Source organism: Ixodes scapularis, unplaced genomic scaffold (genome assembly GCF_016920785.2).
Source record: "Ixodes scapularis isolate PalLabHiFi unplaced genomic scaffold, ASM1692078v2 PGA_scaffold11__112_contigs__length_91849675, whole genome shotgun sequence".
In the NCBI taxonomy this organism is placed as follows: domain Eukaryota; kingdom Metazoa; phylum Arthropoda; class Arachnida; order Ixodida; family Ixodidae; genus Ixodes; species Ixodes scapularis.
In genome coordinates this window covers 25,270,872-25,277,464 of record NW_024609837.1, presented here as the reverse complement: position 1 = coordinate 25,277,464, position 6,593 = coordinate 25,270,872, and positions in this window count along the sequence as shown.

The window sequence follows — 6,593 nt, the reverse complement described above, 5'->3', positions numbered from 1 at the left end:
CACTGTCCAGAGCAGGAAGGAAACTACGTTCTGCACCGAATGCAGTGTCTCTCAATCAAGCACAATTGTTTAGTGACTTTGCGATTACGGTGCTAGTCCAGGGCAAGAATAGTGACGAAATCGACGTTCACAGGCAGACTGGCTAAATAAGTGCCTGTGACAACTTGTGATGTTTTCCAGCCTCATTTCCATCCATATTTTTGCCTGGAACATTCTAAATGCGCGGGTCGTCCAGATTTTCGTAACTGGTGCGAGTTGCAACAACAAAAAAAATCTCTAGCTAGTGCTGCGCGTCTTGGTCGTCTCGGTTCTTTCTTGATCTATACCAAAATGTAATCGACAAAAAAAGCTGCTTGAAGCTCTGTACTTTTTTCACCTATTATGTTGAAGCTGATTATATTTTTTTAGTGATTATAATTCTATTACGTTACTAGGGCCTTGCGCACTAACTCCCGAGAGTGCGATGCAAAATTAAAAAGAGATACCCAGAAACCCGTTACAGGTGCCCTGAAGTCGCTGACGCAAATTTTGAGGAATGTATTTTGAAAAGTATTTGGAGGAGACCAAATACATTTGGTTGTATTTGTATCTTTTACTTAAATGCTTTTTTGGAAATGTAATTAGATTTGTAATAAATACATTTTGACGAAGTATTTTGTATTTGTATTTCGATACATATTTGCGTGTATTTTGCCCATCCCTGGTCGGCTCAATCAAAAAGTTAAAGAGGGGCATCGCTCTATCATGTCTAGGCTCAGCCTGAAAAAATCGTGCCTTCACACTATGAGAGACAATTTTAAGACGCAAGCTGACAAGCTGAAAAAACTCTGACTATACATCGGCACTACTGTCAAACGTGCCAAACACCCTGCTGAAGAAGGTTAAGGGCTGCCAGTTCACTAAACGTGGACTGGCAGGAAGAGGCCATGAGTCATCTCATATTTTCACAAAGTCTCTCAGAGTTAAAGAAAAAAATGTTGGCAAGCCGCTATGAAATGCTTGTTATTTTTTTGTTTTTATTTTTTCTCCACAAAAAAACCAGTCATATTTGTCCCAAAGTTAACGCAAAGAAAAAAGAAATAGCAGGGAACAATTAAGTGTTTGTAAGTAACATGCCAATCCGTTGGTTACATGTGCTATGGAAGTAATATATCTCGTGTGACCGCACAGGACTAACACAAGTGGCGCGCCTTGCAAAATTCGAATTCCAAACGTAGATACCTGAAATTGGGCACGCGAACGTAGTTTCGCAAAATATATTTATGAATATTTTTAGTTTTTCAGAGCTTAAGTCAGAGATGGTAACACATTAAAATTAAAACACTCGTCGTCTGTCAATACCTCTGTTTCTGGTTTTTCACTAAAAAAGTAAGCAAAAACGGGGGCCGTGGATTTCCTATGGCCTTTACCGGGTGTTCGTCGTCTGCCCAGGGGTTCGTGAGCTTGCTCTCAGATGGTCATTTTTTACACATTTCGTCAAAAGTATTAATTATCGCGACTATCTGGCTCTTCGCCAGCCTCTGCTATTGGTTTTTAGCGTTTTTGCGTACAGCAAGCCACCGGGGAGCGAGCTCATAAACCAGTATGCAGACGACAAACAGGCTGGTATACGACATACGAAATACACGGCTTCTAATTTTGCTTTATTTTTAATATTTTACTACCTCAAAATTGAGGTTTAAATCATACAAAAAAGAAAAACTTCTGAGGAAATTACGTTCGCCTCCCCATTTTCCCGCATGTACGTCTGGAATTTTAATTTTACAAGCCGTGCCAAATGTGTTAGTCCTTACGGCCGCACCCTGCACGCTTGGCAGACGGGACGTTGACTGAACGATGGGCTCTGAAAACACAGGTATTCTCTAGGAGCTAAGTCCTTCGATAAAATTCACGCTTTCAAGCACCGTAGTAGTAGATAATGTTCACCAACTCGGCCACCGACCAATCACAGCACAGGAGGGCGGGGCCAAACACGATCCGACCAATCACAGCAAAGCAGGGCGGGGCTTCTCCCCTCTCTCCCATCCCGGTGACCAATGACAGGCCGTGGGCATTGATGACCACGCCCACAGCGATCACCGACATATTAGGTCCTGTGCACAGGACAATGGCCAGTGACCAATCGGAGTTCATCGAGGTCCCGCCCCCGAGGGACGTACGCGGTATAGGTGTGGTGCCACGTCCGCGGCGAGTGCCAGGCGCGTGCCAGTCGCGTGGGAAAGACACGTATCAGGGGATGTCATCACCAGGTGTTGACATCCGCTGTCATCACCTGATAACAGCCACGCGATCTCACCGAGTTCGAGCTGCATCCAACGGAGGGCGCCAGGGGCTATGGGATTTGGATTGCGGCGCGGGAAGGTTGATTTGTGGGGCGTCAATGCTGCGGTCACGTGACGACAAAGGTCATGTTATATTATTTGAATCGCTGTGCTGTAAATTGGGAGTTTTAGAATCACGCACGCTAAAGTTTGCGTACGCAAAGGGTAGCGTCGTCGTCACTGCGCATGCGCTGAACGCTAACGACGTTTGGCGCTTTGCGTGCTATTTTTCGGAAATTGCGCGCGTACGCGAATAGTCTTTGCGCTCCTCCAAGGAGGATTCAGGACGAGAAGTTGGCTAAAGCCAAGACGAAAATGGTGGCTTACAGGACGATGGCTTTGACCGCTTTGGCGACGCCGTGAGCGCGACGTCGGGAGCATCCTGGCGACTGCGATTTTCAATACGGGACGACATTGCACTCAGTTTGGAAAACCCCGTAAGGTGGGCAACTATCACCGGCAACCTGATGCTTGCGACGCGCGAAGATTTCTCGCCGAAGGTACTACCTTTCTTTTCGAAGCGACGAAAGCGGACACGACCGGTCGACCGCTCGCGTCGCATTCTCATGTTTAAACAAATCTAAAATGTTTCTCTGGACCAAAAAAAAAAAAAAAATCTCGGTTTTTTTTAAGTTACAGCATTTTGTGTGCGAAATAAAAATTGTGACTTTATCATTGTGGTGTCGCAAGTGACAGATGCTTGGGTTTTTGCGTCGCGGCGAAGAAACGCTATTCTAAAACTCTGTCGCGTTGCGTGCGCCAACGCAAGCGCTAAATTTAGCGCTAGCGTGCGCTAAAATGGCGTGCGTTATTCTACAACTCTCTAACGTTTATTCGCTAAAAGGGCTTCTGCGGTGAGATCGGGGAGGGTCCGCTTTCCTGTCAATGGTTCTTGCTTTCTAGGGGATATGCAACCCTATTAATGTAAACAGACCGGAAGGAAAACTATCGTTCGATTTTAAGGGCAAAATTCGGCTTGTGTAAGTATTGATATTCGTCTTTTTTCAGTGTCCTTTGTAGGACATCCCAGAAAAGGTAAGCATCAGGGCAGAAAATAAAACAGTACGCTATAGTTTTCGGCTGGTTACAAAGGCGGGAATTGATTGACCCCGGGACAAAAATTCCACGTTCACGAAGCCAGTGTTTTACAGGTAACGTATAAGTATGGAGCTTAAAGAAGAATGACTTTGCTATAGGCGATACATGTAGTTTTCGGACACTTCTGAGAACATCTTTTCCTGGCCTTCACTATATATGCTTCGGTGCAAAGGTTCAGGGAACGTTATGTCAATCAGATCAGCATACTATAAGACTGCGTGAAACCGTAAATAAATGCTCCAAAGAAATACGAGCTGTTACAAACTCAATCGCGCTCACTACTTCTTTGAAGTATCCCACAGGACGTGATGTGCTTGCGGATATTGTCGTAACCACCAAATAAGGTAATGCACTCGAGAATTTTGTCTGTAAATACGAAGGAAATGATGAGACGCAGTTCTGAAGAATAAAAACCTTGGTATTACCTGCTTTAGAAATATGTGTATGAGACCGAGACCGCCGACATCGTTGGGGCGAAAGAGGTTATCATGCTTTGTAGGTTCCCAAATGGAACTCAATATAAACGTAGCCAACACTCTATGGAATTCTTGAATATAGCTTCTGGTACAGCAAATCAGTTGAAGTATATACCAAAGTTTGGCGGCGAGGAACGTATTGCAGGCCTTAGCTCGGCAAAAAACTGACCACTGGTCAAATGTCATCTTGCCAGCTTGACATTTGATTTTTGATACCCGTTCAGTCCAGTAATGACCATTGTTGCGGATACAGATAAGAGGAACTCCTAACTACTGAGGAGCAATGCAGCTCCACGATATATCGGCATACTCTGAAGGTGTTGTGGCCCATTGCCAACACCAGAAACCTATACTTTTCCCCTTATTAACGATTGCGCCGGTCGCGTCACAGAAGTTTGTGTTATTGTAAGAACATTGTCGACGCTGTGTTTATCGGCACAAAAGAAAGCTACATCGTCAGCATATGCCAATACTTTAACTTCGGAAGATTAAAACAAAAAGCTTCAATGACAGGGTTGTAAAGTACACTTAAACAAAGAAACCCGAAGTAAAGCGAAAATAAAAGCGGGGATAACGGACATCCTCGTTTAATGGTCGATTCTAGACGAATTCGATTTGAAAGTGAACCGTTAACTATAAACCTCGTGGCACAGTTAGGTTAAGATAACTTAATACCTCCTAAAAGTGTTGGTCCTGGGTTTACATGACGTAAAATAGCAAACAGGAGAGCATGGGGCATGCGATCAAAAGCCTTAGCCAAGTCTACTTGAACCATGGCGACTTGACCGGCATTAAGAACGCAATTTTCTGTCACCGTACGCGCAACGTGGATGTTAGTTTGTATACGTCTCCCGCTAATTCCACAGGTCTGGTGGTCTCCAACTTCACATGACGTGACCCACTGTAGTCGTTTCGTTAAAAGTTTAGCAAAATTCTTGTAATCAACCTTGCATAAACTAATTGGTCGATAGCCTTTAGTGCGATCTAATTTCTCTGGGTCTTGAATTTTAGGGAACAACACGGTATGGCGCTCATAAAATGACGGCGGTAAAGTTCCCATCTCATACGCCACCAAAAACACCACAAGTAGGAAAGGACATAGCAGGTCAATATTGACAGATGGATCAGTTGGTACATAATCTTTTTTGACAAAATGCGTCGCGAGACAGGGACAGAGTAAAGGAGACAACACGAAGCGCTACTTTCAAGTATATAAATAAACTATTCTATTCTAAATGTTTATTGAAACGGCACACACCATTGATACACCCAATCGGGCTTCTCAAGCACAAATTCAAATTCCTTGTCTGTTAGATGGACTGTCGGGGCACTTATGCATCTTTCATCCTTCTGCAATCTAATGTTGAATGACTCGTACAACTTTCTCGATATTTTGCTTCTTAGCTTTCCCAGAATTTTTTTTTTCCAGTTCCGGGGCGCAAGGGCATCTATCGTAGTGAATAGCTGAATTGCCCAAGGGGGAATTCCTTACTGATAGCGCGTGCTCTCTTGCCCTTCCATTAACGCATCTGCCCGTTTGGCCCACGTATACCCTTTTCCACATGTCACTGGAATTTCGTACACGACTGAAGATGCGCATTCAACGAATTTCCTAGAGTGTTTCTTTCGGAAAACGTCGCCTCCGTATTTTTTTTTTTTTCGTTTCGGCACAGGCTGGACAGCTATTTCGGGTCCGAAAACACAACCGGCAAATCAAAGTGTGCCGCCACTTTTTTAGGTTGTGTGAGTCCTTGTGGATATTGAGTATAACAGCGGGTCTCACTCTCCTCCTGGGCTCCTGTGCTTCCTCTTCTTTCTTTTCCATATTGGAAACAAGTGTTTCAGCCACCTCTTGAAGAAACCGATCAGGGTAACCTACAATTTTAGGCGTTCCACCTGGTTGCAGAAACTAGTTTTCACGGTATGCTGGCACGATTTGGCAAAAGATGCCTTCAAAAGAGAGGAAGCGATCTATCTTTTAATCAGCTTAGTGTGTGTTGAATTAAAGGCAACGTGATGGCCAAGCCGATCCACCTCTCCTCCACGCGCCCGAAATGCCGAGAGAGAAAAGAAGCAAAAAGAAGGAGACTACCGACTAAATCGCGTCTCGCGCCGTCAATATTGCTCTAAAAATTTCTTTTTGCGTAAAATAATTCTTCGACAGGCGTGTCCCAACCAGACTGTTTAAATTTTTTTTTTCTTTTCAGGAGCCTGTTATTACTTTGCGATTCATCGTTAGCAGCTTGGTGACTCGTAGCAGACGTTGCTCCTCACGCCATCCGACCCAATTACTTATTACTTACAATTACATCGATTACTTATTACAGAATTCAAATGCAGCTCAGGAGTGTTTAGGTACTTAGCATACCTTTCGCAACAAAACAGAGTGAAGACAAGTTTTAATTTAAAATGCTTAATCCTCGAGATGGATTCATCGCTCGTTTGATTTGAAGAACGCAGTTTGAAGACGTTATACATTTCCAAGCATTTAGAAAGACACATGCGCACGACATGGAGTAAGTAAGCAGTTGGTGTTACCAAAGGCCCTACTATGCGGCAGTACACCGATTACGAGGAAACTTGTGCCGCTTAGGAAGATTGATTATATTTGTGCCTGAGTCAAAAGAAAATATCGATGCGGGACAGAGGTGCCTTCTTTAGTATCGATCCTCCGAGCCTGCAAGGGAATGGGACATTT